The following is a 21,204-nucleotide window of genomic DNA, read 5'->3' as shown; positions in this document are numbered from 1 at the left end:
ATGTTGTTCAAAAAGATACTGCCCCAAGATGGGCTGTGTGTGTATTTTTTTTATTTGTGTATGTATTTTTAAGATTTTATTTCTTTAGAGTTTCATGTATATGTTTTAATTCTGTATCGTCAGCTTCTCTAACAGCCACATTTAAAAATTTTAAGCCTAAAGTAAGGGGAGAGAAACTCTCAAAATAATTGATCCCAATGTTCTACAATTACGTAAATGCATTTTAGGTTTCAGCAGGGCGTTAAGATAACCACACACCACTTTGGGCCCTGCCCCCTTCCTTTAAACATGTAAACAGAGAAGAATGACACAGACAACAGCAACACACTCAGAATAAAAAACAGCAATATGCACTCAGTTAGGTATGAGTCATCTTGGAAACTGAGGATTCTTAATATGAACACAATTCAGAGGGACTGTTTTATGCCATCTCCTGTTTACTTAGAAAAAGGACAAAAGCCATTTTACAACATTTTTTAATCATATTAAAATTACTATATGAATTTTGTCTTTCTTTCAACTACATGCTTAATTTTCATGTTCCCTCAATGACTGTATGTCTAATACCCAACCTATGTCAAAATATATCAATGATTTAATTTAAAAAAACTAGAAATAAAAGTACATTTTACCTTAAGAACTTTACAAAAATATGCACTTTTAGGGTGATAAAATTATTTCACTTCCTAAAGTAAATTCTTGTCTAGAAACTGGAAGTCTGGGGATGGGAGGGGGTGAGAGGGTACAATGCATATGACATATGTACATGAAAAGGCAGTGACAATTTTGGGCTTTGAGCTACCTCATTAAGTCAAGTGGGAAGAGACAGTATCTTTCAGGAAAGAACACATTTAGTTATAGTCACTGGGAACCAGGACTTCCTGCTAAAACAGGATAGAAAAATGCAAGCAAACTCCTTGGAAATGAGAAAATGCTCAATGATCAGGCCTGGGGCAAGGTCTAAGGCAGGCATATCATCAAAAGTCACTTGATGGGGCAGCTCTGATATTGGTCTGTCACCACTGTATGAAAGGATGAGTCACTAAATCATTTTTCATGTAAGTCAAGATTGTGCTAGAGATAGATTCGAGACAGATGGCTCCATGGATGGGGAATGGCTGGAAAACAAACAAGTCCTAAGTGTTTCCAAAGGTTAATGGAATGCACATTGTCCCTGAAAAATGTCTTGATGAACAGCTGATAAAGTTATATTGGGAAAAGAAGTATGGACGGTGCCAGAAGGATCAGCTTGTATGAGTAGGTAAAAAAAACAAGTTCCTACACTAGACAGTTTCATGAGCCACTAAAACCTCAGAAACTTCTGTATTATCCCTCAAGCTTTCATTCACATATTTATTCAAAGCAAATTAATGATAATTTTTTTCATATCAAACTGAAAATTCCCAGAGTAAAGGGATGGGAAGAGAGTGTTTGTAAATTAAAAAAAAAAAAAGCGGGGGAGGATTTGAAACTCTCATCATTCATGCAGCCATGGAAGTGCTGAAGGGCTTTTTTGTTTTGGTTTGGTTTATTTTTTGGCTTGTTTTCTGCCTTTATTTAGCATGGTGTTTGTAATTACTGTGGATTTTCAAGGAATATGAATAGAAATTTTACTTAGGGTAAATATAAAATCAGAAATGAGGAAGAGGAAGAAAATGCCTGTATTCCTTAAGGGATGGGGTACATTTCATGGAGTCAGGGTATACATGAAGACAAGAAGGTTAAATGCTAAATGCAGGTACTGCCTTCTTTGCAATATATTTGGAACCAGAGGATGTTATGTACTAGGCCCCTTGAAAACATTGTCTATGGCCCTCTCATTACCTTCCTGCCTCTAGAAATAGTCTCCTTGTGCACAAGACACACACAGCTCTAACGCTTTTGTCCTTCAAACTGGAATAGTTCCTTAGGTTCTCTCTGCATGGGTAAAACAAGGATCAAGCTAAACACAAACATGTTTTTCTACCAATAAATTAAGGTACTCAGGCTCAACTGAAAAATGAGATTTCATTTCATCCATTCCCCAGCGTTTTCTGGTCTGAAAAATGCAATTGGTATCATCAGTAAATGAGTCATATTAGAAGAGGCCAGACATTCAGTACCGGAAGCCTTCCTGTGCCCTGTTCAGATAATGAAATCCTCTAAAAAAGCTATGATGTAGTCTGTCTATGTTTTTCCCTCTTTCATAAAATTCAGGATATGATTCAAGGCAACCAGGAGAGTTCAGTCTGGGATAATCTTAATGTTATAAAGCCTATGATGACTGATTAAGAATTATGAGCTTTATTGGTATAACCTTTCAAATATCCTTCAAAATTCTTCCTATAGATTAAACTTGGTATGCAGGACTCTATATGAAAGAATGAAAACAAAAGATACATCTGACTTTCTGAATCTGTTATAAAAGGAATAAATCAACAGGTGAAAAAGTAGTGTTGGAATGAGGGAAAATCATAACAACAAACACTGATATCAGGAAATCCAATGGGAACACATAGAAGCCACCTGTCCTAGCCAGCACCACCCCTCCCTAGAGTAAGATGAGCCTCTGCCTCTGCCCCATGATTTAGAGCAGTGCTTCCCAAACTTTAATATACATACTCAGAGATATAGTTAGAATTCAGATTCTGATCAGTAGGTCTGAGGTGGGCCCGAGATTCTACATTTCCAATAAAATCCTAGGTGAGGATTTCCCCATCACAATACTATTAATATTTTGGACCAAGTAATTTCTTTGGGGGCCGCAACCTGTGCAATGTAAGATGTTCAGCAGCATTCCTGCCTTCCAGACACTGGTCCCACTACTTTCCCTGACTGGTTACAATTAATCAAAATGCTTTCAGATATTTCCAAGTATTCCCTAGAGGACAAAATCACCCCCATTTGGAAAACACTGTCCTAGGCGATGCTGACGCTGCTGGTCTTGAGAGCAAGGTTTTGAAAGGGAACTACTTGGGCTTTCCATTAATTATGCTACTCTACACAGAGTAAGGAGCCTGTGGGGTCAACAGAAGAACATATTCTGATCCTATGCTTGTCTTCTTTTTTTCTTTTCTTTTTTTTTTTTTAAGGTTTTTTTTATTTGACAGAGAGAGAGAGAGAGGAGTGCACATAAGCAGGGGGAAAGGGCAGAGGGAGAGAGAGAAGCGGGCTCTCCACTGAGCAGGGAGCCCAATGTGGGGCTCGATCCCAGGACCCTGAGATCATGACCCAAGCCGAAGGCAGCCACTCAACTGACTGAGGCATCCAGGCGCCCCTGAGCCCATGCTTGTCTTCTCGACCAAGTTCTAGGTAACTATGACCTGGGAGTTTTCTGCTAAAATGATCTAGGCCTTCTTCTAAAATTTATAAGCCCTCTTTGTTGGATCTGTTTTCTTAAGGACTGACTGTATCATTGATGTATATGGACCTAGGACTTCAGAGGAGAGGGTCCAAAGGGAGCCACCATGAGGAGCTGTAGGCTGAGCTTGGACATGAGGGCAGAATGTCCACATGCATGCCACCCTATGCAATGGAAGAAGAAATAAAAAGCAAAGAAAATGTTATGGAGGAGTTGCAGGATGGAGGTTGAGAATGAATCCCCTTCATACTGCCATGTTTTCTATAGAAACTCTTAAAAGTCTGAAAATTCTAAGTTCAAGTTTGGCTTTCTAGTTGATTATAAATGTATGCTAATCAGAATAGAAGGACAAAACATATTTAATGATTCTTCTTACTTGATTTATAACTTTAAATGTGTTATAGATGAGCCCCATTTATTCTTTTGCCTGAGGCTCCACAAATACTAGGAGTTGGCTTAGGTTTCAGGGCTGGTGGAAAATTCTGAGTGTACAACACCAAGATAAGGTCCTGTTCAATGGGAAAAACAGAATACCTTATTAAATAAGAGAAACTTAGGTTGCTTTATGTTGGGAATCCTAAAACAGCAGAAAACATGAAGCTTAACTGGGAACACATAGTTTTGTGAGTCTGTCTGACTCAAAGAGCATTTCCTTTGTGCTATGCCAGGCATTAACAAGTTTTTCTGTAAAGTGTCAGTAAATATCATCCTTTGCAAGCTGAATGGCTCTGTTGCAACTACTCAACTCCATTGTAGCTTAAAAGCAGCCATAGATAAAATATAAATGAATGGGTGCAGCTGTCTTCAAACTTTCTTTACAAAAACAGACTATAGTTTGCTAACTTTTCTGTCGTATTCCTCCTCAAGACAAAGAAAGCGACTTTTAAGTAACATGTTAGTGGGGCATAATATTAAGAGTTGGCAGACAACTTCTCAACACATGTTAAAATCAAACCATGTACTGTGTGAGAAATACAGATAAAAATAAAAAAGTAGATTTTTTGGTAACATATCTTTATCTTCATTTTGCCTACCTGGCCTCAGAATTTGACTGCAATAGTATTCATCTTCCATTTAGATATGATCGTCTCTCTGTAACGGTAAGTGGAGGTGTTCCGCGGTAATGTGAGACTAATAAAGACATACATATAAAAATAACCAAAAAAATAACCAAAAATGATTGAATGCATACTCTCAAACTAAAACCATATATAATGGATGTTCAATCACCTAAAATATGGTATGAATGAATTAAACATAAATAAATAAATGAACTGAACGTCAGTGTTTAATTCTTCTTTATTTGGAATTGGTGCAAATCTTTAAATTAATGTCACTAAGAGATTAACATTACCTTTGGTCTTGTTCAAATCATTTATCCATTTGGTTCATCAATACATATCTATTGTACTCGTCTTAGCTCACATCACCCTATGCTAGGATGACACTTTCTAATATTAGATTATTTATTACTTCTTGAAGAGAGTTTTTAATCTTTGTTTACACGACCTATTTGAGGTTCATTCAAGTATTAACCCTTCATTAACAATGTTTTTAAAGATGTTAGGCCCCTTCATTATACTCTGTTGGATTCCTATCATCAAAAACTTAATAGGAAATAGTATCTCCTTGGTGTTTTCTTAGTACATTTGTTCTCTCTTTAGCTGAACTCTCCATGCTCTGTGGGGTTAATATCTGCTTTTTTTGTGCCCAACTTATGAGTGCTGTATAGCTGAACAGAAGGGACATGGGTACTATGATCTTCTGTTTGGAAGGAGTAACTTAATTTCAATATGAGCTGAAAACGCATTCCTGCTACTGGGAAGAAGTATAGAAAGAATCCCACTTCTGATATAAAATCATTATATATCTTTCCTGGCACCTGCAGCTCACCATAAGGTAGGCCACCAAGGCCATTAAATAGTAATATAATTAGTAATATAATTAGAATTGACCCTTTCTTCATTCTGTAACCACCTCTAGTTTCTTAATAATTCTTGTACAAGAGCTGAAAGATATTTGCTCATATTAAGACATCGAAGAGTGTCTTTTTTTAAAATAGAATTTTATTTTTTAGAGTAGGTTTAGGTTCCCAGCAAAAGTGAAAGCACAGAGATTTCCATAGACCCTGTATCCCTACCCATGCATAGCCTCTCTCATTATCAATATCCCCTACCAAAGTGATGCATTTATTACAATGGATGAAGAGTATCTTCTGGCCTTAAGACACCCATATACAACCACACAACCATGATCTACATGCACACACACACACACACACACACACACACACACACACAGAAAATAAAACCCAAAAAACAAAAACAAAAAACAACCAAAGAAAAAAGAATTAGGGATTGAAAATGAGGGCTACATTCTCATTCTCTATTCTTCACTTCCAATATGCATCAGGTCCTAGCATGGAGAGGAAGGCAGGCTGATAAAACATTTGCAAGGCAGTGAAATGTTTTCAGGTTGAAATATTCAAAAATACATCTGCAAGGCCAAGATGAAATATATTATAAAATACACCGAGAAAAGTGCTCCCAAGATAGAAAACCAAGGTTCCTTGCTCATTTCTACCTAAAACAGCTTTAAGGTCTTCATTCTTCTTTTTCTGTAGCTAATACATTTCCCAAACTCTGCAATTATCACACATGAGTAAAGCAGGGAAAATGTGCTATGCTTTCTACAGCACTTCTCGGCCTATCCTTGATAATAATAATGGTGATGGACAGGAGTTTTATTTCTGGAAGCACAGTCACCATGTAAAACCAAATTATCAGATTTCAGGGCCAAAAAGAACATTTTGTTGGATGTAATAGTTATAAATCATTCCTCTCTAGAATACTGGAAGTTGTGGCTTTTAGCAAAGAAATATATCAAATGTAGTTTAATATTGATTTTTTTTTCCTTTGGAAATGCATTTCAACCAAGAGGACCCCAAAGCTTAGTAAATCTACATGTAATTCTTATTCAGGCTACAGTTACACTTTCCCCCTATATTTTATTGAGAAATGTTTGTGACAGTTCATTCAATTTAGTCTCCTAATCTGACTTTCTATTTATAGGAGTGCATCATGGGGGACTGAGGCCTCGGATTCATTGGGGACATCAGAATATAAACTGAAAAGGAGTGAATAATCCCCTGAGTGAATGCTCCACAGCTCTTGTGAAACTCCTTCCTGGAAAAAGTGTCTTATACATTGGTTACCATGTGTGGTCATGTACGTCCCATTGTGCCATTTGTCACATGTGGTCTCAAGACATAACTGATTGAACTAGGTTTAAGTGCCTGGACAGGAAAAAAAAAAATCTATCAATGAGCTGTAAGGATGTCTTATTAGGTTTTGACTTAAAATACGGAGGAATGTTAAATCTAATGATATATAGATGTCATAAAGAAATGGGAAGTGTGCATAAACATAAGGCTTGAAGTAGGATAAACTTTATTTAAATACCTTCCATGGAACTCTCCAAATAATGTTTATAAGCAAGAAAAATTATTTTCATCATAATACAAATATAGGAAATGCTGAGTTAAATAAAGTTGAATGGATTAGTTTAATTACAAAATTTCTCAGAATGTTTAAAATACAAATACAGGGGCACCTGGCTGGCTCAGTCGGTTAAGCATCTAACTCTTGGTTTTAACACAGGTCATGATCTCAGGGTTGTGGGATCGAGCCCCACAATGGGTTCGGTGCTTAGAGGGGAGACTGCTTGAGATTCCCTTCCCCTCCCTCTTCCTCTGCTCCTCTCTCTCTCTTCCTCTCTCTCTCTCTCAAATAAGTTAATAAAATCTTAAAAAAAAATACAAATATAAATTGTGGATCTCTATGGAAAGTGATGGCCAAAATTTTGTCTGTAGATCTTAGGTTGCTTTTTAAATGAACTTGTTAAAATATCATAGAACACTAGATTCACACGAATACAGAAAATAATGAAATAGGTTATGAGAGATTGATTTTAAAAACAACATCAGAGTCACATTGGATTTACACCAATGTACCCCACATTGGTACAAGAGGAGAGTTGGCTAAAATAGGGAGCAAGAGAAACAGGCTGCAGGGTCGTAACAAGATACTTCATCACTACACTAATGCTCTGCTGAAAAGATCTTTAATGCTACTGTATTGTGCTTCACTTTTATGAAGAGTTGTTCTGAAATCTGAGAACTCTCTGTTTTGCTCCATTGTTCTTATAAAAACACTCATCAACTGAATATGTTAGATCAATATAGGGCAATGTATCTAGTTCGAAGTTTCAACTGAGAAGAACCCCCTTTTGTTCTAATTGAGTGACATATCAATGGAAACCTTTAATGGATGTGCAGGGTATGGATAAAACAATTACAAACTTCATTATTGCCTCCTGCCTTTCCTTGAGCCATTAATGAGGAAAGGAGAAACTCCTAGACAACTACGCCATCTAACTTTGGAGCTTTCCTAATCTAAGCAGTACATGAAGGTAGAGAATAGTCAAGCCGTGTTCTGTTATTTTGGGCCAAAAACCAGGGCCTTCCACTGGGCTTAGCCTAATAGCAGAGACTACTGATTGTCTAACCATTAGAATTTTCTCCTTCCTCCTAAGAGAACCCTCTTCACCACCACCACCACCACCATCACACACACAGTTATTATAGGTGGTCATGTGCCCAGTTAAATAGTCCTATTTTCTCAGTTTCCTTTGTAGATGTATGTGGACAGTGAAATATTAACAGAAGTGGAAGGGTAGAGATTATCAGAAAGCCCTTTTGGCCTTAACCTTTTTCTTCTGCCTGTTACCTAGAATGTGGGTGTGACAGCTTAAAGCAGCCATACTGTGATCAGGAGAGAAAGGCCAGAACTACCGTAAAAAACACGGATGTAACATATTGAAGTAGCTGCTGAACCAAAGCCAGAATCAACCTACTTTTGGATTTCTGATTGAACAAAGAGAATGGACTCTTATAGGAAGATTACTCTCTTCATATAGTCACTTTACTTTTAATTGAGCATTTTGAGGATTCTGTTTATAACTACCTAACCTAGTTACTGACTTGTATAAGAGAGGGTAGCTGATCATACAAGTACAACAGAAAGGCAAACACTGGCGACCTAATGTGTTACCCAGACTGCTCCAAAGTTATGACCATAAGGAATTCATACGCCTGACAATAACTAAATTGAATACCCAGGTATTTGGGGATTATGGGGATATTTAGCCACAAGAAACATATTTTAAATTATATAGCTAAAAGTCCATTATGCCCTCAATTCAAACACGCTCTTTTCACTTGGGTCCTAACTATTCTGCATTATAGTCAATTTCCATCAGATTGTTTTACATTTAAGGCTTACAGGACCCTACTATTTGGAGATATAACTTTAAAATGAAAAAGAAAATTTCTTTCTATAAAGTGGCGTTTGTTTTCAGGACCCTGGTACAAAAAGATTAAGTTGTCCCAAAGACCCATGTCAATACTGGGAAGATCCTGAATGTACCAAGTTCCATGCAACTTGAAGAGCCTAGCTAACACAGAGCAGACACTGATTCCTTCCTTACATCACCTTTGGAGGATTGTTGAAATTAAAACAAATGACGTTCAGGTTTTATTTTCATTTTCCCTCATGAGATGACATGATTTAGATTTTTACCAATATTTGGAGAAGAGATACCGTAAGGAGGCATGCTATTTATACTTAAAAATTATATCTATATCTATATCTATATACACACACATGCACCTCCAGGAAAGCCTATGAAGATGTACGTAAAGGAGAAGAGCAGGGTGGGGAATGATGAGAAACTGCACATTATGTCATTCCTGTGTACTGTGTAGATGCCATTGATCAGCATTGGCAGGCCATTAATACGACCCACTTCCTGAGAGTTGATGGTATTATTCTGACCCACTCAAGCTCTGGAATAGTGAAAAGCCATCTGGCTCTTTTGGTGCCATAAACTCTTATCTCTGGCTTTTCAGGCAACATGTTCTAACCAATTGAGGTTAATCTCAAGGACAACATGCCCCATCAATCAGGACATTTAATTTATCAGTAAACAGGAAACAATGGAAGGAAATTATAGAAGGATGAATTCATCAGCTACCCCATCTGTTGTCCCTGGAATACTGTTTTGTTTGGTTGGTGGGTGGGGGGGTGAAGTTTGCCTTCTCTGTCAAGGTAGGTCCCTTTAATTTGTGTATGATTTCCAGAGCCTATGTTTTAGGTGGATTGTGATGAAATTCTGAGACCCCAAAACTATGCTTATATATTACTCTTCACCAATTTTGTCTAAATATTTAAGTACATATTAGGGGATTGTAGAGCTATATGGGGCTTCTGTTTTTTAGTTTCAAGTTGTAAAGAGGCTATTTGGTGGATAATAATAGCTCCATATATCGAAGGTGACTCATAGTGATGAAGTGTTAAATTCTTCTTAAGATCAAAATTGTGCTAGATCTCCCTATTAAAGATATAAGATTCACTGGTGCTTGTCTCTCTTTAAATAGGTATTAAAATGATTTTTCTTGTTTCAGACTATTGAGAAATTATTTTTGTACTTTCATATGGCTTCAAATCAGTTTTCTAACTGCCATCACCACATTCTGTGAGCTGTGTAGTGTTGGTATAACCCTCATTTCACACACGTGGGAAAAAAAGTCCAGAAATTTTAAGGTGACTTTTTAGGATGACATTTTTTTTCTAGTAGCAGAGTTGTAACAATAAGCCAGATAGCCTACTCCAAGTCCTACGTATTTTCATTTTACTCAAAGGCATCAGTGTTATGCAGTGAAGCTTCCCTCTCCCCTTACTACTACTTGTTAGATAATTAAATTTACTAAAAGCCGAGTCTTTGTTGGAAACAATCTGGAAAATGTATCTCCTACAGTTACAAAACAACCTTAGAATAAAGCCATCTCTTCTCCAAGGAATCATTGTACACACTGTTGAGATTTAAAATAGAGTATAGCTAATTCCATAAAACTAAGTCCTTTTTAAAGAGTTTATTTGATATCCACACTCAACCAAGAAACTTAGGTTCAAGGAACCTAGTGAAAACAACAAATGAACCAACTTTAAAGATTATTATAAAACTATCTTTCATTCACAGAAGATTGCAACATTTTTGTAATCTTCTTCTTCCACCACTTTAGTTATAGGATCTCCAGAAAATTCCTTTCCTGGGTGTGAAATTAAATTAATCAAATTTAAATAATTAAATTAAGATATTTAATTATTTAAATTAAGATATTTAATTATTTAAATTAAATTATTTAATTAAATTTACTAAATGCTGCTCTCATAAATAAAAATAACTCAAAGATCTGATTTCCACACTTTCACTTTGTTCCTGATGCAAAGTATTCTCTTAGTTTCCAGGAGCAGAAAAACTAATACAAATAAAAAATTAGTTCCCATTAATCTTAATATTCCAGCGAAAGGAGAAAATTAAAGGAGAACTGAGTTCTTTCAATATACTATTTGGTATAATAAAATTATCTGTCCCCACATGATACCCATCTTTCTTCCTGAAAGCAGATACGGGCCTGCCTTGTTTAATGTGCTTTGCTTTACTGTGCTTTTCAGATATTGTAATTTTTACAAATTAAAGTTTTGTGGCAATCCTGCCCCAAGCAATTCTAGTGGCGTCATTTTTTTCAACAGTATTTGTTCATGCTGTGTTTGTTTCTGTGTCACATTTTGGTAATTGTAATATTTCAATTTGTTTCATTATTATTATATTTGTTACGGTGATCTGTGGTCAATGACCTTTTATGACACTATCATAATTGTTTTAGGACATGATGAACTACACCCCTATAAGATAGCAAATTAATTGATAAATGTTGTGTGTGTTCTGCTTCGCTTACTGGCCATGCTCCCATTGCTCTCTCTCTCCTCAGGCCTCCCTATTATTCCCTGAGATACAACAATATTGAAAATTAGGCCAATTAGTAATCCTACAAGGCCTCTAAGTGTTCAAGTGAAGGAAAGAGTCACACATCTCTCACTTTAAATTGAAAGCTAGAAATGATTAAGCTCAGTGAGGAAGGTTATGTTGAAAGCCCGGATAGGCTGAAAACTAGTCCTCTTGCACCAGGTAGCCAAGTTGAAAGGGCAAAAGAAAAGTTCTTACAAGAAATTAAAGTGCTACTTCAATAAACATATGAAAGTCACTAAAGAAAAACAGCCTTATTGCTGATACGGAGAAAGCTTTAGTGGTCTGGATAGAAGATCAAACCAGACACAGCATCTCCTTCAGCCAAGGTCTTATCCAGAGCAAGGATCAGGCTAACTCTCCTGACTCTCTTCAATGTTATAAAAGCTGAGAGAGGTGAGGAAGCTGCAGAAGAAAAGTTTGAAGCTAGCAGAGATTGGTTCATGAGGTTTAAAGAAAGAAGCTGTCTTCATAATAAAAAAGTGCAAGGTGAAGCAGCAAGTCCTGACACAGATTCTGCAGCAAGTTCTCCAGAAAATCCAGCTAAAATAATTAATGAAGGGTGGTTACCTTAAACCACAGATTTTTTAATGTAGATGAAGTAGCCTTCTATTGGAAGATGCCATCTAGGACTTCCATAGCTAGAGAGGAGAAGTCAATGCCTGGCTTCAAAGCTTAAAAGGACAGACTGACCGTCTTGTTAGGGACTAATGCAGCTGGTGATTTTCATCTGAAGCCAATGATCATCGACATTCTGAAAATCTTGGGGGCCCTTAAGAATTATGCTAAATATTTTCTGCCTGTGCTCTATAATTGGAACAACAAAGCCTGGATGACAGCACATCTGTTTATAACAACATGGTTTACTGAATATTTTAAGTCCAACATTGAGTCCTACTGTTCAAAAAAAGATTTTTTCAAAATATGACTGCTCATTGCAATGCAACTGGTCACCTAAGGGCTCAGATGGGGATGTACAATGAGATGGATGCTGTCTTCATGCCTTTAATAAAGCATCCATTCTGCAGCCCATGGATCAAGGTGTGATTTTGACTTTAAATTGAAAATCTGGAAAGGATCCTTCTTTCTAGATGTCATTAAGAACATTTGTGATCCATGAGAAGAGGTGAAAATATCTACATTCACAGGAATGTGGAAGAAGTGGTCCTAACCCTCAAGGATGACTTTGAGGGGTTCAAGACCTCAGAGGAGTTGGTAACTGCAGATGTGGTGGAAAGAGAAAGAAAACTAGAATTAGAAGTGGAGCCTGAAGATGGGACTGAATTGATTCAATCTCATGACAAAACTTCAATGGCTGAAGAGTGGTTTCTCATGGAAGAGTCAAAAAAAAAAAAAAAAGTTTCTTGAGATGGAACCTACCCTGGTGAAAATGCTGTGACGATTGTTGAAACAACAACGAAGGATTTAGAGTATTACATAAACTTAGTTGATAAAGCAGCAGCAGGGTTTGAGAGGACTGACTCCAATTTTGAAAGAAGTTCTACTGTGGGTAAAATGCTACCAAACAGCATCGCAGGCTACAAAGAAGTTGTTTGTGGGGTGCCTGGGTGGCTCAGTCGGTTAAGCGTCTGCCTTTGGCTCAGGTCATGATCCCACGGTCCTGTGATCGAGCCCCACATCGGGCTCCTTGCTCAGTGGGGAGTCTGCCTCTCCCTCTGCCTCTCCCCCCTGCTTGTGCTCTCTCTCTCAAATAAATAAGTAAAATCTTTAGAAAAAAAAAGAAGTTTATGAAAGGAAGAGTCCATCGATGTGGAAAACTTCATGTTGTCTTATTTTAAGAAATTGCCACAGCCACCCCCACCTTCAGCAACCGTCACACTGATTAGTCAGCAGCCCTCAACAGGAAGGAAGCACCGTCCACTAGCTAAAAGATTATGGCTTGCTGAGAGCTCAAGATGATGGCAAGCACCTTTTAGCTAGTATTTTTAATTAAGGTATGTACATTGGTTTTTAGACATAATGCTATTACATAATAGAATACGGTTTAGTGTAAACATAAATTTTTATATGCACTGGGAAACTGAAACATTCATTTGACTCACTTTATTGCAATATTTACTTTATTATGGTGGTCTGAAACCCAAACCTGCAATATCTTTGAGTTATGTTTGCATATACACCTGCGTGTGTGTGTGTGTGTGTGTGTGTGTGTATGCCTGTTGTGTATAGCTAATAAAATACAGTTGGAACAAAAGAAGTGTGGGGGGACCTCAATCTATGTGATCTTAGAGCGCTTGAGTTTTAGCAACTGACTTGAACTAAAGAATCATTTTAAAAGCAATAGTCACTTTTCAGTGGAACCCTGTAGTGAATTCTTTTATCATATGAATAATCCCTTCCACAAAGCAAAGGCTCATCCCCTAATTCACATGTGTAATCAGGTTTCATTAATTGAAGCATAGCTATATAGGCATGACCTTATCTTTGTAACAGCTGTCAAATAAATAAATAAATGCTTATTTGCAGTAAGTTTAATTCTATCCCTCCTAGTTCAAGTGCAGAAGTGCACACTTGCTGAAGCACAGCTCTACACAATGTGTCAGACAGGTAAACTTCTGGGAAATAACAGTGTCAGACAGATCAGCCTGGCATAAAGCTATCAGCAAAGAGGCCTCTTTTTGAAGTTCTAGAATTACCAACCTGTAAATGCAACTGGATTTCAATTATAGGCTACAGGCTTTAGAGAAGCATTGTTTTGTGGTGGGCTCTTCCTTTTTTCTATTTAGACACAGGAAGCAATCACTGTCAGTGTCATCAATGTGAAATGTGAGTGGCAGTGATGTACAAATACTGAGATGTGCACACGGAAGACAGCCACAGTAGGGGCTCTGAAGAAGGAGCAGAGTGTTACAGGTGAGAGGAAGCTGAAAGTGACAGGTTTTGGCAAAAGATAGTTGGATGGAATTAAAAAAAAGGGAAGGAGGCCCTAGGGTTTACAGTTTAAGAAGAGGTGACAGCGCATAGAGAATAGCTTTAAAGGAAGAATGAATAGCTCTGCCTTAACATAGAGCAATACATGCCTAAAGTCACATACCGCAGGCCTTTAGGAAAATAAGCTTAAAAAAGAATAAGAACAACCAAACAGTAATAACTGATAGCATGGGGGAAAAAAAGTTTGCTTTAAAAGCCAACAGATATTTTCTCCTCTATTGTGTTTTGAATATTCTACAAAAATAGAAGTCTTGATCTTTTAAGAAATTCGGTCTTTGTAGACGGATATGGAACAAATGGGAAGTTGACTGTTCCTAGTAAAAGAACTGATTTTTTTTAAAAGATTTTATTTATTTATTTGACATAGAGAGCACAAGCAGGGGGAGTGGCAGGCAGAGGGAGAAGGAGAAGTGGGCTCCCTTGCTGAGCAGGGAGGCGGACATGGGGCTCAATCCCAGGACCCCAGGATCATGACTTCAGCCCAAGGCAGACGCTTAACCAACTGAGCCACTCAGGTGCCCCCAAAAGAACTGATTCTATTATGAAATAGAGATACTGATTTCAAAGAGCATGGAGTTGGACGGATATAGACATGTAGAAAATCATGAAACGACTTCATTCTGGCTGGGAAAAGCTTAACTGCAGAGAAATTGGAAATCTCTGTCTCTCTGTCTCTCCTCCCATTCTCTCTTTGCACTTGAAACTGAAGCTGTATAAAGCAAAATGTCAGTCTTTTATGTCAAAAAAACGGACTAGAGCTAGATAGTTAGATATACAGAGTTAAACACACACTAGTACAATGAAAAGGTGGCATTTTGTAGCTGGAAGATACGTCCAAGATTTAGTTCACTACTGTATTTTCAAGATGAGAAAACTGTGAGCCAGAAAATAAAAGTGAGATACGGTGTCTTAGTGGTAAGTGACCGAACCATATGTGACTCAGGCATTTGTTATTTTAGAAGGCTAAGCATATTTTAAAATTTATAATATTTAGATAAATATTTTTTTTTTATGTTATGGGCTAGTGTACTTCTCTGGTCTTCCTAGCTAACCTGTCAGCCCAAACTGTTAAAATGGGCTGAAATGCACAGTCTGAACCAGCAAACTAAAGTCTGGGTCCACTGAAAGAGTAAAATATATCCAAGCATTATGGGAAAAGTTGATGTTCGGCAATCCAAAGAGAGGGGATGGTGGATAAAGAATGAGAATCAGCTTCTGCGTTGTCATGCATAAAAGAAACAAAGAAGGGGCTAGGGTCTGAGTAGGAAGACCAATCAGAACATCTGAAGAGGTCACGCAGGTAGGTCCAAGCCATGGTCCCCCTGGGATATAGCTTCTTTCAGGGTAGAAGAGTGGTGTGACGCTAACTTCTGTCAGACGCATGAAGGATTCTCCTCTGTACACACCGGGAAACACTAGCCAGAAAATATCGCTCTCCAAGGCCTGCCGGCTCTTTACAAAGGCATGATGATTGGTATGTGACAGATCAAAGAATGCGTGCAAGTGGGAACACCCACACACTGTTAGAATTCATTTTACCTCTAAAAAAAGTGATATATTCTGAAGATCCCAATTTCTCTAAGTGAGGGTGTAAGTATGCAAATTGGAGAGATTTTGGCAGGATTAAATTGTTTTACATGAGAAAGAGGATTAGGGGGAGGGGGAAAAAAAGAGATCCTGGAAGCGGAGGGAGGCTGAACAAGTTACATAGAGATACAGGAGAGAGGGAGTTTGGGGACAGGAGTGGGAGATCCTTTGAAATAGAGAAAGAATAGAAGGTGGGAGAAAGAGAAAGCAGAGGTACGTTCTGCAGAACTTGATTTATTTTTGTGCTGTGGGTTGTAACTTGCTTCTATATTCTCAAGAAACCACTTACTCACCAATGCTTTGGGGATTGGATTTATGACACTTACTCGGATATGTGGAGGTGCTGAGGCAAATTTCCAGGTGGGGAAGAACAGAGGGTACAGCCCAAACCACAAAGGGTTCAGAGACAAACATGGGTTATCATGGGGGGCGGGGGGCTGCAAAGAGGCATAGTGATCACCATTACAACAACTTGTTTATACCTTCAAATTTTACCTCAAATTTTAATTAAGCATTTTCTTTTTTAAAAAAATATTTTATTTATTTATTTGACACAGAGAGAGAGGGAGAGAAGGAGAGAGAGGGCAAGCAGGGGGAATGATGGGCGGGGCAGAAGGAGGCTCCCTGCTGAGCAAGGAGCCAACGTGGGGCTCAATCCCAGGACCCTGGGATCATGACCTGAGCCAAAGGCAGCTGCCTAACTGACTGAGCCCCCCAGGAGCCCCATAATTAAGCATTTTCATTGTTGGGATTTTCAATAAAGCACTTACTTTATTAGAAAATAAGTATATGGAAATCTGTGCTTCATCTTTACCTCCTATCTCTTGGAAACCCAGCCCTACAGAACATGAAACCACAGAACTCAGGGAAAATTCATTTAATAAAGGCATAGAGTTTGGAAAAAAAGATAATCAATAGATCTTCGCTCCCTTGCCGGTTGAGACTCAGGAATAGCTGTTAGATAAGCTTTGTTTATTTTATTTTTTTTTAAGATTTTACTTATTTATTCGACAGAGATAGAGACAGCCAGCGAGAGAGGGAACACAAACAGGGGGAGGGGGAGAGGAAGAAGCAGGCTCATAACTGAGAAGCCTGATGTGGCGCTCGATCCCATAACGCCGGGGTCACGCCCTGAGCCGAGGGCAGACGCTTAACCGCTGTGCCACCCAGGAGCCCCAATAAACTTTGTTTAAAGGCTCAGCACAAAGGAGTTCATAGGTCAAAGGTATCTCATGAGGGAAAAGGAGGGAGATGTTACAGCACCCAGGCCTCAGGCTTCCTGACCCTGGGGAAGCAAACAGTATTGTAAGCAAACCTTTAGAATACCCCAATTTTCAAAAGCTACATAAACATTACCAGGAGGATAAGGACCCGAGCGGTAGCTCCTAAATAATAGTTCTAAAATAAAGAATCGTGGTTTCGAATACATTACAAATTAGTTTTGAACAAATGTTTTTCCCAGACAGTGGTGCTCAGTAGTTCTATACCCAGAAGTCACATGTCAGTTAATATATATATAGTTTGATACCAAAGCAGGGCTTTTTAAAAGTTTAGGAGAACCTTAAAAAAAAACTTAACACTAAAAGAAAAAGCATATTGCTTAAAGACAAGAAGAGTGGGCAAAGTTTCTAGTGTAACAAGTTTTGTGGAGTAAAAAATTATAAAATTTAAGTATATATAAAATTAATATGCATAATGTATATTCTAAAATAATCCCACAGATCTATGTGTTTAATGTTAAACAACGCAGCTCCATGAGATCATTTCACAACTGTCATTGGGGTTATACTTCGAAGGGTATATTCGACAACATAATATAAATTTCTATTAAGAAAATAAAACACAAGAAAACAATAGCACTCTCTACACACATACACAAAATACATATACACATATAAAGTGAATCTCTACAAAATCTTTTTGGTCAAATATAGAAACTATAGGAAGTAATTAGTGTTCACATCCTGTGTAGAGTGTTTGTTTATTCAAATATTAAAGTGTAACTTCCCTCTATGCAATATTTTTGTGCATGTAGTGCAAGATAATTTTTTTTCTCAGATCATTTAAGTTATAAGGGTTTCTTCATGATTTTAGGTGATGGTATATTTCATTTTAAAAGACAACTTGCCATTCTGAATATTATTGGCATTACAAACCAAAATTGCTTTTGTTCTCCAAACTTGTTACAGGTTCTGTTTTGACCATTGCACAGAGAAGTATTTGACCTGATTCTAAAAGCTAGAAAGGAAAGATTTATTAAAGTAAGATCATTTCTATCTGACCACAGAGCCATAACATAACCGGGACAGGGGAGAAGGCTGTGGAACTGAACACTACCAGCCCTTCACAACGCTGGATTGCTGATTCACATTTTTGTTGAAATCATTTTTTTTAAAATTACCTGTTTTCAGGATAAAATGTATCACTTACCTCCAAGCATTGGTTTTCAAAATTTAATGTCTCATGAGATCTAAGAGAAAATCTGTACTTTCGAATCAAATCATATAATTATATTGGAGGAAAAAAGAGATTAAATACTGAATGATTTTCCCTGTCTTTTAAATATTGTAATGCAAAATAAAAGCATTTATTCAATACTGAGGTTCATTGATTTTTAAAAAGAAATATGCAAAAATGTGCAATTGCCTTATTTTTAGAGTGCCAAAGTAGGGTGAAGGGAGAAACCGCTCTTTCTGTTATACAGGTGAAGAGCAACATTAATTGACCAACTAATACAAGCTTTAAAAAATGACTACTTACAAGAGAACCAGGCGAACTTGTTAGCTATGTTTGAAGATTTGAAAATATTGAAGAACCTGAAACCTCACGTGTCAAGCAGAAAGTTTACAGATTATTTATATTTTAAATATTTGTTGAAAATACTAAAAAGTGTGATAAAATGGTCTTTATTGTATTAATCTGACGAAGTGCCCAGGGACAAGCCTCTTTAACATGATTTTTATGGAAAAAAAATTTTTCAACAGCCTAGGATTTCAGGCAATTTTTTTCTTATGTTTCAACTTGAGCATCCCATTTGAAAGCGTGTAATTTAAAAAAAAGTGGAGGGGTGTCTGGGTGGCTCAGTCGATTGGGCATCTGCCTTCGGCTCAGGTCATGATCCCAGGGTCCTGTGATGGAGCCCCATATCCAGCTTCCTGCTCAGCGGGGAGCCTGCTTCTCCATCTCCCCTTACTGCTCCCCCTCCCCCCACTTGTACATGCTCTGTCTCTGTCAAATGAAGAAATAAAATCTTTAAAAAAAATAAATAAAAAAGTGGATAATTATTGTGAGATTTGTTAAAATTATCTTTACTCAGTGACCTTCTCTTTGATCTCAAATGCATGTAAGACAATAAAAGGTTAGCAATGATGAATATATCTACTATCTATCAGCTGTGCAACAGATAATAAAATATGTTATTCGTGTTATTAATTCTACCTTCTTTCATTGCTACCTCTATGTGGGGCTCGATCCCAGGACCCCAAGATCATGACCTGAGCCAAAGGCAGATGGGTAACTGACTGAGCCATCCAGTGTCCCTCTATCCAAGTATTTTTAAGGGCACAGTAACAAAAGCTGGTTTCATAACTTGTATAGTTCAGCAGCTTGCACAAAATAATAAAGAAACACATACCGAACTTCCTTCTAATAAACCAGATCAATAGTTGTGTATTTATAATTAATGGGAATGAAACTGATGCCTCAGAGAGCCCTCACTTAGATAACCCCTAAGTGTTTCCCTAAAAATGAGTTCTCATGGTCAAGCCTCTGTAAAATACACAAAAGCAAGATATTTTGGTCACAATTCTAAAAGATATTTTTTCTCTTTCCAATCCAGCTTTCCACCTGTCATACTCCCCTTCCTCTTAATGTGACTGATATTCACAGAATTGGAAAGGTATAAAGAGGTGATTAAAGAACACATACCTAAAAGTATATGAAGAAAAATAGTATATAATTAATAATTAGTGTTTGCCACTCTGCCAAGCTCTTTGGAGATAATTTCATTTGTCTTCCAGTAAAATACTGTGAATCATGTAGTCAGATTGTTTAAAGGAAATTATTTCCAGAATAAAGGTAATTATGTTTAATTTATTAATATATGGAAACAGCCTATATTATTTTAAATGTCTATAATGTTTAAACTTTTGACTTTGATGGAACAGTAATTCCCCAATGACAGATAAGACAGAAAGAAAATTTATAATTCATTCTAAAAGGTACATTTTGTTTGTTTTGCCCAAGCTACTGGTTCAAGTACCAATTTAAGTTAGGGAACCAAAATGGAAGAACAGCAGAAATATTTGTAAACTATCAATTTTGAGGACTTTTGGATGATAGAAAGCAAACGGTATTTATATGTAACATACAATATTGTGTATGTGATCTACATATAAGATAAATCTCACATATAAGACACCAAAAGCAATTTTAGTCTTTCCAGGGAAAATGTGGAGATACCACACATGTGAAGCCAACAAATACACAGGACAGTGTCTGTTTAACATTTAACAGCATTGAAACCCCAGACATGTGTGCCCTTCCCTTCTCTCTGCAGAGCATATCTAATAAAGTGGGTTATATGCAGGAAGAAGATTCTTAATGGCTATAGGGCTTAATGGCTAAAGAGAGAAACCAAAAAGAACTTCACAAGATTCTACAACAAATTTAGAGCAGGAAAACAAAACAAAACAAAACAAACCCAAAAAAAACCCCATAGCTGTAGCATGAAATGAAGTATACGATAGTAATTCATACATAAAAATATTTTTGGTTTGTTTTAATCCAAAGATTTCACACCATGAATTGAATACTGCCTAAATCTGAGGAAACAAAAGGTAAAGTATTAGTATGTGATAAATGTGACCATTGGGAGACACTAACTCTCCCCCTCTCTCAAACACATGTGCACACACATATGCGCCAACCCCCCCCCCCCCCCAGCAGCCACATCTGTGCACTTAGTGGGAATGGCTTGGGGAATGGAAGCAGCGGGGCAGCTTAGAGGCTTTTCTCCTTTTTTAACCTCTGTTTCTCTTTAAAAATGTATATCGCTTCTCTTTTGACAGTTTTCTCTTAAAACACTATTTTCTCATTTGTATACATTTATGACTGTCACTTGAAAAGTTGCTTTAGCATCTGACCGCTAGGGGGTACCCTCACTGCACATTTTGCTCTACAACTAGTGAGGCCGTGATCTTGACAGGGAGCGCAGTGAGATAAATTTTATTTCTGACTAATTTCAATTCTAAATTTGTTTTGCAATTTTTTTTTTAACCTCCGACCCAAGGATTTGACATCATTGCAGTCTTTATTGTGAAACGCTAAGCCACTTTTTCTAAGTGCTGTTAATATTCAGACAACTTGGAGTGTTTCCTGAGGAGAACAGAATCTGAGCT

This window comes from Ailuropoda melanoleuca, chromosome 16 (assembly GCF_002007445.2).
Source record: "Ailuropoda melanoleuca isolate Jingjing chromosome 16, ASM200744v2, whole genome shotgun sequence".
In the NCBI taxonomy this organism is placed as follows: Eukaryota; Metazoa; Chordata; class Mammalia; order Carnivora; family Ursidae; genus Ailuropoda; species Ailuropoda melanoleuca.
This window is presented reverse-complemented; position numbering follows the sequence as displayed.